This window comes from Phoca vitulina, unplaced genomic scaffold (assembly GCF_004348235.1).
Source record: "Phoca vitulina isolate PV1807 unplaced genomic scaffold, GSC_HSeal_1.0 scaffold8, whole genome shotgun sequence".
NCBI lineage: Eukaryota > Metazoa > Chordata > Mammalia > Carnivora > Phocidae > Phoca > Phoca vitulina.
The window spans coordinates 23,618,781-23,638,162 of NW_022589711.1; the positions used below are offsets into that span (position 1 = coordinate 23,618,781).

The 19,382-nt window shown below is 38.8% G+C and overlaps 1 long non-coding RNA gene across 1 annotated transcript; it reads right to left on the bottom strand.

The window, feature by feature from the left end:
• Window positions 1–975: 975 nt before the first annotated feature.
• On the bottom strand, window positions 976–13,595 carry LOC116633768. Its single transcript, XR_004299780.1, has 4 exons — window positions 13,507–13,595; window positions 9,910–10,001; window positions 4,163–4,472; window positions 976–1,072 (listed from the first exon to the last, which is right to left on the bottom strand). It is a non-coding gene; the product is annotated as an uncharacterized LOC116633768 (long non-coding RNA).
• Between the last annotated feature and the right edge of the window lie 5,787 nt (window positions 13,596–19,382).

Consider the following 19,382-nt stretch of genomic DNA (forward strand, 5'->3'; position numbering starts at 1 on the left):
ACTGAAGACCCTCCAGTATCCTGCCTGTTAGAGATATGACCACAGGGTCACTGAATGGATGTTCACTGATGCTTGCAGATACTACTGTTACTATTATCATTGTATTTACCTTAAGCCTAAAAGATACAAGAGCAATTATGCCTTTGCAAACAATTTTCCTGTGCTTCTTTTTAATTCCCAGCAAGGTGATATTACTTAAAATAAATTTCTTAAAAACACTGTGAATAGGTTCTTAAATATCAGAAAATAAGACTGCTAGATTTTGTACCTCTTCGGTCATATTAAATCAGATCAATTAAACAAGTATTTATTGAGCATCTTCTATTTATCATGGACTTAACTTAGATCCTGGGAATACAAAATTAAGTAGGACTCGCCATTGAGACATGCACAATCTAGCAGAGAACACACATATAATATAAATAATTAGAATTCAGTTGGGTAAAGGCATGAATAAAAGCCTGTATGAGGCAGAGAAGAACACAGAGAAAGAGCAACCATTTGTGCTAGGAAAGAGGAGATATGGCTTCTGATCTGGACTCAGAGTTCAATAGAATGGGAAGGAGGAACAGAGCGTTTCCAGACAAGTCAATGGTATACGGTGGATCACAAAGTGCCCGTTACGGCATGTTAACGTGCTTGGGTTTTGTCATTCAGGGGATGGGGAAGCAATGAGGAGTTTAGACAAAGATGTAAAATGATCAGATTTGCAATTTAGAACAACGACCTTGTAGTACAGTCACTGATGGTGTTGCTCTTTTTTTTTTTTTTTTTTAGATTTTTTTATTTATTTGAGAGAGAAAGAGAGAGCACAGGGCAGGAGGGGCAAAGGGAGAGAGAGAGAGAGAGAGAGAGAACCTCAAGCAGGATCTGCCCTGGGTGTAAAGCCTGATGTGGGGCTCAATCCCAGGACCCTGGGATCACTACCTGAGCTGAAACCAAGAGTTGGACACTTACCTGACTGAGCCACCCAGGTGCCCTTGATGATGTTGTTCTTGACACTGCTGTCTGTGTCTATCATGTGGTAAAACAAATAAGTAATTATGTTGGTGTTTTTGAGAACTGGGATTTCCTGTATGGAATAAAGGAAAAATAAATGTAGGATCGATGAGGTTAAGTAAAAATCCTATAGATACTTAATTATGAATATCAGAATGAGCTCATGATGTATTTACTTTTTTAAAAAAAGTCCTAGCTGTCCAATGAAAAGACCTGGAAACAAGTAGGAATGATCACCCTTGAACCCTCATTTTGGTCTCTAAATATCACTTGCCACTAAAAGGAACAAAGCCTCCTTTGAGAAATGGCTTCTGGTAGTTTGAGTCAGGAAATTTATTAAATAATCCAGAAACATTACCATATTAGAAAGAAAAGTTGTCAAAAAGAACTCAGAACCAACTTGAAGAAGCTTCCTTTCAGTAAGGATGCCACTTTCATGAGAAAAGTAACTGCAATGGGCTGAAACATACCAAATATTAAATAATAAGTAATAAGTACTTAATAATAAGTAATTATTAAATAACTATAATATATTATAATAAATAATAATAATAAAAAACAGTGGTCACCTTTAGAAGATAGTAGAAAGCTAATTCATACTCAAACTCTGAAAACTGGTAAAGGAAAAAAATGAGGATTTAACCTGTCTTTCCTATATGAACTACCTATAGTACCCAAAATAGTTAATAAGGTAAATTTCTCTTTCTACAGGATAATACGGCATGCATAACATGTTTTTGCCAAACCTTAAAAATAAGTAGGCAATGATCACCAACGGCTGCTATTAAAAAAAAAAAAAAAAAAGCCACTCAGGCATTTTGTACCTCCTGATGAAATTACACACTACTACTCATGAAGTAATTTTGAAAAGAAAAAAAAGGGGGGGTTAGACTGTATCATAACAAGCCTCAAAACTTAACTACCTTCTACAGGAAATACAGAAGAGAAGAATCTATTGAACAACACAACAGGAATGCACTCAACAAAATCCAGAATGTGGGAAACGACAGAACAAATGTCCCAGGTTCTTCAACAAATAAATAACATTGGAAAAAAAAAGGAGGGAAAAGAAGTGTGGCCTTTTTTGATCCTGACTGAAAGAAATGTTTAAAATGTGAAACTTGAACACCGACAGAATATTTGATGATATTATGAAATTATCAATTATTTGCCAGTGTGATCATTATACTATGGTCATGTATAAAATAAGAACCATTATCTTTTGGAGACAAACTGAAATATTTATGAATGAAATGATAAGATTAGAAAGGGGGAAGAGAATGTGATAAAGATGAAACTAGCTTGGTTATTACTGACACTGGGCGATAGGGTCCTTGGGAGTTTATCATACTATTCTGTATATGTTTCAATAATAACTTTTAAAAAATCATTGCTTTTATTTTTTTATTTTTATTTTTAAAGTTCAACTTTTTTTTAAGATTTTATTTATTTATTTGAGAGAGAGAGAATGAGAGAGAGCACATGAGAGGGGGGAGGGTCAGAGGGAGAAGCAGACTCCCTGCTGAGCAGGGAGCCTGATGCGGGACTCAATCCAGGGACTCCAGGATCATGACCTGAGCCGAAGGCAGTCACTTAACCAACTGAGCCACCCAGGCGCCCAAAAATCATTGCTTTGAAAGGACAATTTTATTTCCCTAACATCTGGATTGGGAGAGGCCAATTTACTATAACCTCCAAACACTGACATTGGCACCCTGCATTTTTTGACAAGGTCTCCATGTTTTTGTCTCAAAGCTCATTGTAACAGTCATCACCCCAATGTTCACCCCACTGTGCTTACAGAGGTGTCAGAGTTTGGAGAACTCGTCATTAGCCCTCAAGTTGCTACAGTTCATCACCAGACCCAAAGATGTCTGGTTTCCTCTTTCCCTTAAGTAAAGCACAGTCAGATTGCCACCAGCAAATGGGCTACTGGAGTATTTAACTACTGGAGTAGTTCTTTCCTGTATAATTTTTCTCAAAGATAAGCAGGTTTCTCGAGAAGGCCAAAAAGCAGCCCAAACACAGATGTCGCTGCTGTCTCCAGCTTGGTGACATCCAACAGAGAGGCTCTCACATACCAGCCATGTCAGCTGGCTTCCTGTGTTGCTGCTTTCCCTGTTTGGCTCTAACCAGCTCCGTCTCGTGCCTGAATACTCGTGCATAACAGACTTTACTGAAGATTTGGGGCTAATGAAATGGAATTACAGTGAAACACAAAGAAGTAACCAATTTACAATAGAATATCAGCTGTCTCACTGCCCCTGAGCCTCTGAGCTGTCTAGCCATCTCTAGGTGGGGCTAGGCTTCTCTGTTCCAGGATTTCTCCAACATCTGAGTATCTGGATCTCCAGCACTCACTCAAGAAGAAACCAAAAATTGTTGTTTCTTTAATATGCAAATTACTAAAGTCTTCTTTGTCTGAAACTAACCTAGAGGACCAAAATCTGTTCACATATTTTCCTAAATGGATGTGCAACTGTCTTTCTAATAGGAATTCTGCCTCCCTCCTAGTCTAACAAACTCAAACTCTGGCTTACCTCCCAGGATAACAAGCATTTAAACTAACTTTTTTTTTTCTTTTCCTTACACAATATTTCTGCTTAAACCCGAGTACGCACTATGACTTGCTTTACACTTTGGTGTAATAAAATGAGATTGTGCTGACTCTGTACATAGAGAACAGGTAGGTATGAGCAAACATACCCACAGTAAACATCTCCAGAAACCAAGTTGCTTTTTACTATTTGCTTTGTGTTATGTTTATTGACTTAAAATACTGTCAGGAAGGGAAAAAATAAACTTCCTGTGCTGTGACTGATTTTTAGTCTTTGTTATAGTAAGTTAATCCACTGTGAAACTACAAGTATAAACATAGATGGAAAAACCACTTAAATGTGCGGCTTACCAAAAAGCATAAAATGATGGTAGATGCGTGACATGGTTTAAAAGCCATTTGGAGGCAACAGGGTAATAATAATAGCAGCCAACATCTCCTGAGTACAACTGATGTACACACCCAAGTGTTTCATATTAATGCACTTAATTTACTTTGACTCATCCTAAGTGCTTTTTACATTTAATCCAAGGAACAACTATTTGATGGAGGTTCTGTTATTCGTCTCAACCACAGTGAGGAAACCAAGAAGGTCAAGTAACTCACCCAAAGCCATCTGGCTCCAGAGCCTCCACTCTTAATCACCATCCCCTAACTGCCTCAGTGGTAATCAGTCAGGCATGAAGATCCTCAATGATCTGAATGAGAAATAAGAGCAGGTAATCTCTTGGGCCTTTGTTTTCTAGGGCTATGTAGTCTTTTATCCAGTCCCTTCTACGTCTGCTTCTTTCTGTCTCTCTTTGCAGTGTCTCCACTTTCTTAATTCATGGTCAACTGAGTCCTCTCAGCTTGATGTGTCCTTCATCGAAGAATCAGCAAAGACTGACCAATGGCTTTGTATTCCGACTCCAAAGTTCTAGGAAAAAAGACTTCATTTAGGCTGAGAAGTCCAGGATCCCTTGCCCCTGGGGACAAACAACTGCAGCTATGGAGGAAAGGCAAGGGTTCATGGAAACCAGTTTTCAGAGAAGTGTATGGGAAGGAGAACCTCCTTCCCAAATGCTTGTATTATTACACTGGTGTGTGTGTTCACTGTATTAACATTCTTTGCATATACAGGTTCGTTTGGGTTAAGATTATAAGAATATTTGCAGGCAACTTACCCTTCCAGAACAAAACCTTTTTGTATTCTTCCATGACCTAACAAATATAGAATTTGTATAGACTTAAGATAGAAATCTGCATTCGTTTTCTGTCACTGCAGCAAACTACCACAAACTGGGTATCTTAAAACAACAGAAATTTATCCTCTCACAGTTCTGTAGGCCAAATATCCAAAATCAAGGTCTTGGCAGGGTTGGTTCTCTCTGGAGGCTCTGAGGGAGAAACCATTTTATGCCTCTTTCCCCACTTCTGGTGGTTGTTTGCAATTCTTGGCATTCCCTGGCTTGTAAATGCATCACTCCAATCTCTGCCCCCATCTTCACATTCCTTCTTCCCTGTATTTCTCTTCTATCTCTTATAATTTTCACTGGATTTAGAGTCCACCCTAATCCAGTATGATTTCATCTCAATCTTTTACCCTAATTACATCTGCAAAGACTCTTACTCCAAATGAGATTCCATTTTGAGGTTCTGGGTGGACATGAATGTTGGGCGTACATGGTCCGACCCACTACCACATCCGTAATGCCTCTCTGTGACTAAGACCCCAGGAGTCCCACTCGTCCCCTCCAAATTGATTTGTTTTACTTTTACCAAACACTTAATATGTGGCAGGCACTGTTCTATCACAAATAATAGCTCATTTAATAGTTGTTATAAATTGGTATTGTTTTTCTCCTGGGTGGTCCCTCTCATGAGTGAAAGGCTGACCACCTGCCCTCAGCAGCTGGCCCAGGGCTTTGTCTGTGGTCACTTTGATAAAGACCCACAGGAGACCCAGCTGCAGCTGCCCGACACTGACAGTCCATGTGGGCTCTCACTTAAAAGTAAAATATCACCTCCTGGAGAAAGCGAAGTAAGAGATTCAGGAACCCGACCGATGAGATTTAAGATTTTTTATGTAAATATCTCCACGGAAAAGAAGCAGCAGGACAGGTCCCTGAGGAAAGAAAGAGAGGGATAATAATGAAGACAGCTGAGCAGCCCTGGCGGGAGGCAGGAACAGCTAAGCCGTGCCATGCAGTGTTCATAGTGTTCAGCGATGTTCCCTGCACTTCAGGGACAGTCTGGACGACGTGCCCCACCGGGTTTTTCTTCATTGCCACTTGTGTCTCCTCTCCTCCCCTCAGACCCAGAGAGCCAACTCTTCACTGAGGTGCTCAGCTGGACCGAATACTTTTTAGTATTTGTCTGTTTTGTTTTAAAATACCAAGAGGATCTATAACATAGTAAGCTGGGAGCCAAATACGAATCCAACAAATGAAATTTTATTTCCTTTTAGCGGAATAACCAACCTAAGAGTTGGCATAATATTGGAGCTCTCAGTTTACTTAGAACTGATTTTTATTAGCCCTGGGGATGCAATGCTGTGTTTTCAGTGTGTTTACGTCTTCAGGAAGCGTGCGTGAGCTGAAATCTCCATCCTGGAGGCACTCCATAATGTGTAGTGCCTTGTGGTCCGCCAGAAGGATTAACTGCCAACAGGTGACAAAGGTACATTTCATAGAACAATGAATGAATAAAAATGATTCATGTCACAGAATCAAGGACTTATACATGGTAAGAATGTTACCCACAATGGGAAGAACTGAAAGCTGGGATAAATTATGATGCCTTCTGTTCCAAACACAAAGGAATGGAAAACTGCCGCAACCCAATGCAGGCAAGACTCCTACTGAGGCCTACATCTTTCAGGAATGAAGGTTCATGTCACCCTACCAGGTAAGAAATCATGACCAGTTTAGGTGTTTGCTGAAGGAAAAGGGAATACACAATGGGTAGTAGGAGTCATACCCCAAAGATACAGATGTAGTGAAAAGAAGGGGCACATGCACCCCAATGTTCATAGCAGCAATGTCCACAATAGCCAAACTGTGGAAGGAGCCGAGATGCCCTTCAACAACGAATGGATAAAGAAGATGTGGTTCATATATACAATGGAATATTACTCAGCCATCGGAAAGGATGAATGCCTACAATTTGCATCGACATGGATGGAACTGAAGGGCATTATGCTAAGTGAAGTAAGTCAAGCAGAGAAAGACAATTATCATATAGTTTCACTCATATGTGGAACATAAGGAATAGTACGATGGACCACAAGGGAAGGGAGGGAAAACTGAAGGGGGCGGGAATTAGAGAGGGAGATGAACCATGAGAGACTATGGACTCTGGGAAACAAACTGAGGGTTTCAGAGGGGAGGGGAGGGTGTGGGGATGGGTTAGCCTGGCGATGGGTATTAAGGAAGGCACGTACTGCAATGTGCAATGGGTGTTATACGAATTTAATGAATCATGGAACACTACATCAAAAACTAATGAAGTACTATATGGTGACTAACAACATAATAAAAAAAAAAATAAATAAAAAATATCTTTAAAAAATAAATAAATTCAGTGGGTGTTATATGAAAACAATGAATCGTGGATCACCACATCAAAAACTAATAATGTATTGTACGGTGACTAACGTAACATAATAAAATAAAATTTTAAAAAAATAAAATAAAGAAAGAAAGAAACAAAAAAATTAAAAAAAAAAAGGAGTCATAAATACCAGCTACAACCAGCAGGACCAGTCAGAAACAAAGAATACCATGGCCATGAGTATTTACTCCTTATTATTAAAGAATATTAATATGGAGCATTTCCTTATTGTTTATCATGAATAAAACTGTACATATGTGTGGGTATCTTTGTTTTCTCTCTTATTCTCGTGTCATGTAATATAAGACGTATTAACTTTACATCACAGTAAATTTTTAATTGATGCATATAAATATTAATTTTACATAATAGTATTTAAGTTGCAGGATATCAAGGTAAAGAGTAAACATGATGCAAGTACTATGCCTCCTCTTCTGAGGAAAAGCTTAGTGTCGTTTTGGTTGTATACAGTATGCTTGTATCTTGTTAGGCAGAATTATGACATTGTTACTGTCTTTATTTTGAGATTAAGTATAATTTAAGGAGATGGGTGTGGGTGCCAAGTTCATAAGGGGTGGATCTGTGATGGCTAGTTTCATGTATCAACTTGACTGGGTCATGCAGTACCCACATATTTAGCTATCGTTTTTTCTGAGTGTATCTGTGAGAGCATTTGTTGATTGGCTTAGCATTTGAATTGGTGGACTCAGTAAGGCGGATTGCCCTCCCCAGTGTGGGTGGGCATCATCCAATCCACTGAAGGCCTGAATAAAACAAAAGCCATGGGGTAAGTAAAAATTTGCCCCTTCTGCCTGAGCACATGAGCTAGACATTGATCTGTCCTCAGAGAGACTTATGCCATCAGTTCCCTGGAATTCAGATTTTGGACTTGAACTGAACTACCCACCGGTTTTCCTTGGTCTCCAGCTTTCAGATAGCAGGTTGTGGGACATCTCAGCCTCCATAACTAAGAGATAATCCCTCATAGTAAACCTTATAATATACATTGGTTTTGTGTTCCTGGAGAGCCCTGACTAATACAAAGTATCCCTTTTTTCCTTTCTCCTACTTAATAATATTCCATATAGATACTTCATATAATATCTGGTCATATAAATTGACATACTCTAACAACTCCAGATTGGAATAAAATCAGTCCATACCTAAATTTTTACTTACCTTTTGGGTTAAAACAATAACAATAATGAAAAACATAATGGCTAATTTTGTTCAAATAATACCAAAGCAAGGGAAGTTACCTTAGAATAGACACATGTGTACCATACTGACAGCATTTTAAATAAATATAGTCTACCTTTTTGGAAATAATTTTGGTATCATGTATTTATGCAGTATTTCCAATTATTTTCTTTGGCTTTAGAAGACACATTTTGGGGCGCCTGGGTGGCTCAGTCGGTTAAGGGTCCAACTCTTGATTTCAGCTCAGGTCATGATCTCAGGGTTGTGGGATTGAGCCCCAAGTAGGGCTCCACACTGAGCGTGGAGCCTGCTTAAGATTCTCTCTCTCTCTCTCCCTCTGCCCCTCCCCGCACCTCTCCCTTTCTAAAAAAATAAACAAACAAAAAAAAGACACATTTTGTTGGAATTAACCTAGACCTTTACTAATGGGGCATGGTTTTTGTTCCAAGATGTTATTGGTTAGTTGGTGGATAATTTATCTTACCATATATATAAGTAGAGCAATTTAGTTTTGAGAACTATCAGGAGACCTAAGCCTGACAGATCTTTTTTTTTTTTGAGAAAGAGAGAGAAAGCCTGCGTCCTCGCAAGTGGGGGGAGGGGTGGAGAGAGAGGAAGAAAAATAATCTTAAGCAGACTCCACACCTAGCCCACACAGGTCTCTCCAGGCAGGGCTTGATCTCACGACCCTGAGACAACCACCTGAGCCAAAATCAAGAGTCCGACGTTTAACGAACTGAGCCACCCAGGCACCCCTAAGCCTGATAGATTCTTATTACATTTTACTTGTGAACTTTTCTTTTCTTAAGATTTTATTTATTCATTTGAGAGAGAGAGAGAGTGAGAGAGAGAGCGCAAGAGGGGGTAGGGTTAGAGGGAGAAGCAGACTCCCCGCCGAGCAGGGAGCCTGATGTGGGACTCAATCCCGGGACTCCGGGATCATGACCTGAGCCGAAGGCAGTTGCTTAACCAACTGAGCCACCCAGGCACCCTACTTGTGAACTTTTCAACTTCCAATTCTCTTATTTAAAACTTAAAAAGTGATTTCAAGAAAAAGGTCAAATCTTAACCTATCTCCACAGTACTAACTGAATTAGAAACCCAGCAGAAATAAAATATAAGAGTTCATGATATTACATAACTGTTTTTGTTTTTTGTTTTTTTTTCAAATTAGCCATGGTGGAAGAAGAAAGCATTCTCTTCCACTTTTTGCCATTAGCTGCCCTGTCTCCCTACCCTTGATTATATTCAGGCCCTTGATAGCAAACTGTCAATTCTGGCTGGAAAGGGGAAAAAAGAGAAGTAGAAATTTGTAGTTCAGGGCTGGCCATTCTAAAATTTGTATGCCTTTGTCTCTTAGCAGCACATTTTCTTAAAAGGTGCTCATATACTTGCTTCCTCCAAGAACTTAAGCTTGTTAATGATGCCGTAGCTTGGGGTGGGTGAAAGCCTCCACAGAAGGATGGAAAAGGACAACATGGAACAAAAGTCCCAGTGAGAAGTCCAGCTCTGTCAATGATTTTAGCAAGTCCTGTTACCTTTCTAGGATCAAAAGTTCTCACCTATAAAATGAAGAGGGGATCTGGTTCATCTGCTCTCTTCTTACCCCTTTCCTGCTGTGACACACATAACAGATGATCATCTCATGATCCCACTGAATAAAAAAAAAAAAAAAAAAAAGAGAAGAAATGGTTTAGCTCACAAACATATCCACCTGAAAACTATGTCCACATATGAGAACGGTCTTCTTAAGAATGTCTATATAATGGGTATTATTATTGTTAAAAAAAATAAACAAAGCTTTTTATATGTTTGAAAAATAACTGAGGAAAATCCAAAACATTTTCGGAGACATACAGCAAAAGGCAAGCAGATTTGTTTATTTATTTTTTATCTGTTTGTTGTTGGTTTTGTTTTAACATAACATGAGGGGCTATAATATAGTCCACTGAGAGTCAAATAAGAGGTCAGCAAATGAACTTTATTTCCATCTAGTAGAGTAACCAATATAGAAGTCTATCCTTATCCACAGTCTTGCTGTCCCCAGTTTCGATTACCCATGCTCAACCATGGTCCTGAGGCAGAGGATCCTCCTGAGGAGTGGTCAGAAGGTCAATGGTACCTTAAGGCCATGTCACAATGGCTACCATCGTCATTCTCCTCACTTCGTCTCAACACGTAGCCATTTTATCATCTCACATCATCACAAGAAGAAGGGTAAGTAAATATTTTTAGAATGAGAGAACATTCACATAAGTTTTATTACAGTATATTGTTTTAATTATTCTATTTTATTATTGTTAATTTTTTACTGTGCCTAATTTATAAATTAAACTTCATCACAGGTGTGTATGTAAAGGGAAAAACCTAGTATATATAGGGTTTGGTACTATGCCCAGTTTCAGATATCCACTGGGAGTCTCGGAACATATCTTCTGTGAGTAAGGGGGGGAATACTGTATAATGGTTAAGGGAGTCCTGTTTTTTTATTGGTTTTTTTTGCATTTTTTTATTTTATTATGTTATGTTAATCACCATACATTACATCATTAGTTTTTGATGTAGTGTTCCATGATTCATTGTTTGCGTATAACACCCAGTGCTCCATTTAATACGTGCCCTCCTTAATACCCATCACCAGGCTACCCCATCCCCCCCAACCCCTCCCCTCTAGAACCCTCAGTTTGTTTCTCAGAGTCCATAGTCTCTCATGGTTCGTCTTCCCCTCCAATTTCCCCCCCTTCATTTTTCCCTTCCTACTATCTTCTTCTTTTTTTAAACATATAATGTATAATTTGTTTCAGAGGTACAGGTCTGTGATTCATCAGTCTTACACAATTCACAGCGCTCACCATAGCACATACCCTCCCCAATGTCCATCACCCAGCCACCCCATCCCTCCCACCCCCCACCACTCCAGCAACCCTCAGTTTGTTTCCCGAGATTAAGAATTCCTCATATCAGTGAGATCATATGATACATGTCTTTCTCTGACTGACTTATTTCGCTCAGCATAATACCCTCCAGTTCCATCCACGTCGTTGCCTGTTTTTGACATGACATTCCTAGAAGTATTTATAAGCTTATGGGGTAATCACCATTTATCTCACAAGGAAAAATAGAAATAATTCTTAAACTTTTCTTTGAAAAAATAAACATTGATATTTTTAAGCCCTCTACTCCAAGGTAAACTAAACTGAACTGATTTCTTTATGCCTTTGCATATTTAATCTTCTGAGATGACTTTCTAAAAGGTAATAGTGCAAAGAGCATGTTCTCCTTGAAGCAGTGTTGTCTGGGACAGTGGTTTAAAAAAAGCTTGTGTGATGATGAGAATCTGAGATTTGGAGCTGGAGACCTGGGGTTTGGTCCTAATGCTGCAGCTCACTGTGTGCCCTCAGGCAAATCACCTGACCTCTGAAGTTGTGGTTTCATTTTATGATAATCACAAGCAATCAGCTGCACCTCTCAGAAATACAGTGAAAACAAAAAAAGCTAGTGACTTTTTTTTAAAGAAATATCATTTTATTACCTTACAGAAATACAGTAATAGTAATTTTTAATTCTAACAATGCATCCTTGATTTAATCAATAAAGAAGGTTCAGGGGCGTCTGGGTGGCTCAGTCGTTAAGCGTCTGCCTTCAGCTCAGGTCATGATCCCAGGTTCCTGGGATTGAGCCCCGCATCGGGCTCCCTGCTCCGCGGGAAGCCTGCTTCTCCCTCTCCCACTCCCCCTGCTGTGTTCCCTCTCTCGCTGTGTCTCTCTGTCAAATAAATAAAATCTTTAAAAAAATAAAATAAAAAAATAAAGAAGGTTCATTTTTAGTCAGCATTTATTTTTATGCAAATGGAAACTATTGTAATACTTGAAAATAGTTCTCTTAAATTGGTTAAACATTTCCCTCTGAAAATTTGTTTAGATTCTCTGTTTAGCAAACTATAATGCAAAGCTAAATGCCTTCAGCTTTTTTCAATTCACACAGCAACTTCTTAACGATAAATATATTGTTACTGGATGATAAATGCTATTAAGATGTTTTCCTGTTAGACAGAACCAACCTTGAGGCCACACCTGAAATTTCTTCCTACGGACTGGAATCGTGGGAAATTGCTCAGAAGTGAAAATTTAATGTTATTTAATGAGATCCTATTAAGCACTTACTGTATACTTTGAAAGATTCAAGATAGGAATTAAGACATTGTTTTAGGCTTCAAGATTCTCATAATCTGATTGCCACAATTTACTCTGGAGTCTTACACTCCTCAGTGCCTAAACCAAAAGTCACATTAATACCACCCCCCACTTTTTTAAAGCCAATTCTTTTTTAAATACATAAGATGAAGGTAACAGCTAAATAACAAACAGAGATGGGCATTTACAGTCTATACAATTTGTAACCTCATCTAGGAAATGGGATGCTCATACTTTCATTTTTTATTTTTTGGGGGAGGGATGCTTATAACTTTTAAAGTCTTCGGTATTGTCTTGTTTGCAGATGTTATCAACATCTTTATAACAACAAGGAAAGAGTGAACTGTACCACACACAGGGAAAACAAGGAAGAAAAGTAAGAAAAGTAAAAAAAAAACTTTACTATTTTTATTCTTTTTTAAATACTAGAAAGGTTATAAAAATGTATTTCATTTTGGTTTAATCGAGAGCTAGCAATACCTCATCCTTAAAACACTTGCAGAAAAATTCTTAGCATACAGGGAAGAAATAAGGAAAACTAGTTGAACTTTTCCGAAATTATAAAGTACATCTGATATTAGCCACTCAACTACATCAAATCAAGAAGAGGCTGGAAAGACCAGCAAGATACGTGTGAACTCCAAGTTGGCGGTGGCATTAAAATTGGTGCACTATTTAGATCAACAGAGAACAAGAACCCTAAAAGAGTCATAGCTTTTGATCTATTGAATCCACTATTAGAAATTTATCTTAAAATAATAAAAGCTATTTATACATAGCTTTGTAAAACAGTGGCATTTATAACGGCAACGCCCTGGAAACGTCCAACTGTGCAGCCGCACACAGTGGCTGATTGTAGAATGACAAATGATAGGAGGGAATCTGTGCAACCACTCACACAAAAAACTGTTTAATATGAAAGTATACTTTTATTTTTAGCAGTTTAGGGAAATATAATTTACTTACCATAAAAATCCGTTCAGTGTTTTCTGCCCTGGCCCTCGCCTGACCGCAGTGCCCTGGCTCTAGTCCCTCCGCGGCGAAAGGGGGCGTCCGCACCCCCCCCCCCCCCCCCCCGCCCCCCCCCCCCCCCCCCCGCGAGCCTCCAGCTCTGGACGCCGCCCTCCGCCTCCGCCTCCGCCCCCAGGACCCGCGGCGGCCAGCTCCCGAAGTCACCTTCCCAGGCCAGGCCCGCGGCTCTACGGGCTGCGGGAACTCCACCCCCACGAGCACCGCCCGGCCCAGGAGCTGCAAGAACAGCTGAGGATGTACGGGAAGAATCAGCAAGGGTAGATGACAAGAGGAGGAACTATGGAAGGGGGATATGCAGGTCTACCATCTGAAGCTGTCAATACGGTATCCAATCAAACACTGTACGAAAAAACTAGAAGAAACTATCATGACTCAATAATCAAGAGCTTGCTCATTAAGATTTGGAAGGAGTTTCATTCCGTGGGACGTCGTAACGTGCACAGAAATTTCCTAGGAAATTATAAACACTTGACTGCTCCGCCTTCCCTCCCATAGTTGAAACCGTGGGTACACGCTGAATGTTGTGGTACTAGAAAGGAACTGGGTGAACAATACACGGGTATAAGGAACTTTCTGGGGTCCTCCTGTGAAAGACAGGCTGACACACTGCTGCAGCATTTTCACACTGGCTTCAACACAGCTCATGAAGATCGTGTCTTTTCACTGATAATTTTTTGATAGTTTTTATATAACAAAATCCTTATTCTATTTATAACTTAAGATAAGGCACTATAAATGAATTACCTAAAGTAACATATTTGTGTGTTACCTTTCACTATTTCTACTTCACATTTTTAGTTGTAAAATGGTTAAATTGATTCTTACTATTATCTCTTTCCCTTTTCTTACTATTTGGTTTTCAGCTTTATTTAAGTGTCAGAGAATTTCTTTTGTTAGGAACAATGTATTGCATTGCAGTATTTAAAAATAAGCCACTGAAATTTGCATGCCCCATGCACGTTTTTTTAAATTTAGATTCAATTAGCCAATGTATAGTATATCATTAGTTTTTGATACAATGCGCGTTTTGACTAACTTTCTGTATTCTTTAGTCGAAGGCATATGTCACCACCAATCCTTCATAGCCATTGATACTTCCATTCTCCTTTGCGTGATTGCAGCTTCTCATCATTAATCCTATACTATTTTCAAGGACTTCTAACTGATGGTTAGTAGGGTATTTGAAAAGTTCTTAATTTGACCGTGTAGCCACCTAGTACTGCAATGTAGATTACTCAATTTACCAATGTATTTTAACAATTAAAACATTTTTAACCCACTTAAAAAAACTCATCTGCTTAAAGTGTACGATTCATAGAGTGCTTATTTTCTAATTTTTTTTTATAATTACTAAAACTTTTCCAATTTTTTCTTTTAAGATGAGGCAAGAGATCAGTAGATCTAATTGCCTGGGACAAAAAACAAAAACAAACAAACAAACAAAAAGGAGTCACATTCTAATTTGTTTCAGAACTATTGAAATATTGTTGCCATTCCACCCATGCAATGAAAAGGGGGTGGGGGATGGGAAAATGGATGAAGGGGAGTGGGAGATACAGGCTTCCAGTTATGGAATAAAAGGTGCATCATAGGGAATACAGTCAGTGATACTGTAATAGTGTTGTATGGTGACAGATGGTAGCTACGCTTGTGAGAATAGAACAACATAGAAATTTGTTGTACGTTGTACACCTGAAACTAATGTAACATTATGTGTCAAATATACTTTGATTGGAAAAAAAAGGAAAAAAAAAACACTACTAACCTAAAAAAACAAAATTCAAATTCATTGCTGCTAGTAAATTATTTCTTTATTTTCCAGCTTGCATAAGGTTCATATTCTCTCCCAACTGGTCCTAACAGTTCAAATCCAGCATGTCTATTGTCAACTTTGGGACCCAGAGCTTTGGTAAGAAGGGAATAACATCGTATACATTGGCTTTATTCTCAAGAAAAAAATGTGGAATAATGGTAAACACACAGCCTTTGGATTTGGACTTGGACTTGAATCCTGGATCTGTTATGTATTAACTACTCTGAGGTTTACTTGGCCCTGTGAAATAGGGCTAATGGGTATTTACTTTCAGAGTGGTAACCAGCATGATGAATCTAAAGCACTTAGCACAGTAGCTGGAATATAGGTGAGGCTCACTGACTGGTGTAATTATTGTAATTATTAATCCTACTATATTAACATAGACCAAAATACACATAAGCTTTGTTTCTCAGACCACACCAACCCTGAGAAAACCAGTTAAGAGTGTGAGTTACTCTTAAGGAAATTTTATTTCAATGCCCCCCTCCCCCATTTTCCTAGGAACTTCCTTGCAACACCACTCAGGCTGCATGACATTCTAGAAAGGAGGGGAGCCCTACCACTTCTTCTTTCTGCACATGCATGTACCCATGCACATCCAGGGAGCTATTCTACATCTATAGAGTCTCCACTACTGATCTTCCTCTATCACTGATGACCTGCCCAAAAAAGTGCCGTCCTCATCCCAACACGTTGTTCTGCTTTTCCCAAACCATAGCTTTTGGGAAATTCTAAAGGCTGGTCTTATTCCTTGGGGGGAATACCCAGGCACACCCAGTCTGCGACTATAGAATCAAGTTAAACTTTGACTGCTTTGGCTGGAGCCCTATCAATCTATTTTCTGGGAATTTCCATACATACACATCTGCTTAAACTGTGTGCCAAACATTTTCTAGATGTTTCCAACGTGCTGCCCAGGACATTTTGGTTATAAGTCCCTTAGGTTCTTCCAATAGTTTTCCTAGAATGCAGTCCAGGAGCTGAATTATCTAAAAAGGTCAGAGCTCTAAGAGTTGAGAGTAGGGTGCCCTGTATTTGAGGGAAGTAGGTGGCAGAAACGAATTTATAAGTGGGAGGGGCTGCCCAGTTCTCACATGGGGGACGCCTGCATGATCAAGCAACAGTGAGATTCCTAGCTGTGAAGTTTGGTGTGGAATACATTGTTCAGCTTGGACGGAGAACATTTGACAGTGAGGTCAAGGTCAAAGTCCCATCTCAAATTTCCAGTAGACCCTGGGATTCCCCATAGAATTCTGAGATAGAAAACGGGTCTCACCTACTCACTCCATGAATAAAATTAGATTTTCTGTCAGTTAAAAATTGGATTTTCTTCCAACCTTGGTGAATGTGTGGGAGAACAGATTGATTTAATTTAGAAAAATGTTTAAAAGTTACATTTCTTTCACTTTGAGTGAATGAAGTAAATCATGGTTACTTTCCTATTTCAGCTACATTTAACTTGCAGGGCTCTAGCAAGTATCCTAGGCTCATTATTGAGAGGTTCTGTTAACTTCTCTGTTACCTTGAAAGTTACATTCTCAAGGAATGATCTGGAAAGCAAAGACAGGGTTATATACAATGGATTATCTTTTTTTTTTTTTTTTTATTGTTAATGGTTCCAGTCTTTGGATTGTCTTTCTTTGGAATTTACATGATTAAATTCAACTATCTGGATTACTTAAGTAAAATATTTCTGCAAGGCAATTTGTGAATGCTGAAGAAAACTACAAGAGGAAACATAAATACAGTTCAGAAAACAAAACCTTTGAAGACAGAAAAACAAGCTGTGAGATCTTGGACAATTTGCTTACTTCCCCTCAGGCTCAGGATTTCCATCTATAAAATAAAGATTTTGAGGATATTTTCCATCGGGTTATGATGAAGAAGAAAATGAATAATACTTAAAAAGCACAAGGCCTTCAATAAACGCTCATTTAACCTGTATTGTAACCACAATTGGCTGCTTTATGATCTCCTAAAGTTTACTGATATATAACATACAGAAAAGTGCATCAGAAGCATAGAGCTTGATGAATTATCACAACAGGAACACACACTTATAATCACCATGAGATTAGGAAATAGAACATAATGAGGGTCAGGGAAGCCTCTCGTGTCCAATCCCACTTGTTACTCCTCTCCCTCCTCCGGCAACGTAACCACTATCCTACCTTTAATACCATTATTTAGTTTAGTTTTTTGTTTGTTTGTCTTGGATTTTATTGTGATAAGGACACACCATCAGATACATCTTCTGAAATTTTAATTGGACATTTTTGGCTACAGACACAATGCTGTAGCCGACCTCTAGAGCTTATTCATCTTGCTTAACTGATATTTTCTGCCTGTTGATTAAACCATCATTTAGCTTGGTCTGATTTTAAACATCATAGATATTGAACCATAGAGGACATATCAGTATTCTTTCGCTTACATTAATGAAATTCATTCATATTTTGCATTAAATAGAAGTTTGTTCATGTTCATTGCTAGAGAGTTTTTCCATTGTTTGAGTATACCATTTTATATTTGTCCATTCTTACTTTGGTGAGCATTTGTGTTGTTTCCAGGTTGGGGTCATTGTGAATAGTGTTGTGATAATTTGTACTCACGTGTATGCTTTTCTGTTGAGAATACGCATAAGGGCCAATTTGCTGGGCTGTAGGGTATGTATATGAACAGCTTCAGAAGATCCTGCCCAACAATTTTCCAAAGAGGCTGTGCCAATTTTCTATCTCGCAAGTGGCAGGAGAGTTCCTGTTGTTCTGCATCTCTGCACTTGGTATTGACAGTTTCTTCTTTTTTAATTTAGCCATTCTGTGCGGGATAGATTGTTATCTCGATGTTGACACTTCCCTGACAACTACGGAGGTTGAACACCTTTTCCCGCATTGGCTCAACGTTTGGTTATCCTCTTTTGTGAAGTGCTTGTTCAAAAGTTTTTTGAACATTTTTGTATTGGGTTGTCTATCAAAATACCAACAGCATTTTTCACAGAGCTAGAACAAACAGTCCTAAAATTTGTATGGAACCACAAAAGACTGTGAATAGCCAAAGCAACCTTGAAAAAGAAAAGCAAAGCTGGAGGCATCACAATTCCAAACTTCAAGTTATATTACAAAGTCGAATGATCAAGACAGTATGATACTGGCACACAAACAGACACAGATCAATAGAACTGAATAGAACATCCAGAAATGAATCTATAACTCTTGGTCAATTAATCTTTGACAAAGCAGGAAAGAACATACAATGGAAATAAGACAGTCTCTTCAACAAATGGTGTTAGGAAAACTGGACAGCCACATGCAAAAGAATGAAACTGGACCACTTCCTTACACCGTACACAAAAAGAAATTCAAAATGGATGAAAGACCTAAATGTGAGACAGGATGCCATTAAAATCCTAGAGGAAAACATAGGCAGTAACCTCTTTGACATTGGCTGTAGGAACTTCTTACTAGATACACCTCCTGAGACAAGGGAAACAAAAGCAAAAATAAACCAAGTAAAAAGCTTCTGCACAGCAAAGGAAACAATCAACAAAACTAAAAGGCGACCTATGGAATGGGAGAAGATATTTTCAAAGGACATATCTGATAATGTTACAGGATTCGTGTCCCCTTAGTGCCCACAGTTTTTGGTCATGCCGCTTTGAAGAATGAAGAGGTAGATCAGACAAAGAGTGGTGAGCAGCAAAGCAAAATTTATTGAGTAAGAGTATAAAGCTCCTGGAGAGGGAGGGGGGCCCAAGTGGGTTGCCTCCAGAGTTTCTAAGTTTAGGGGTTTTATGAGCTCTTTTGTGGAACTATTTTAAGCAATCAGGGTGTGCTGAGTCATGCCAATCAGGGCTTTGGTCACGTATCTGTCTACCTACTGGGTTAATGTCCATGTGCTGATGGTCTTTTTTTGCTGACATCTGGGGGCTTATGTCTTAACTGCCATTTGCCCATGATATTGACAAATGCTTCTGTGGTTAATTATCTTATTTTAG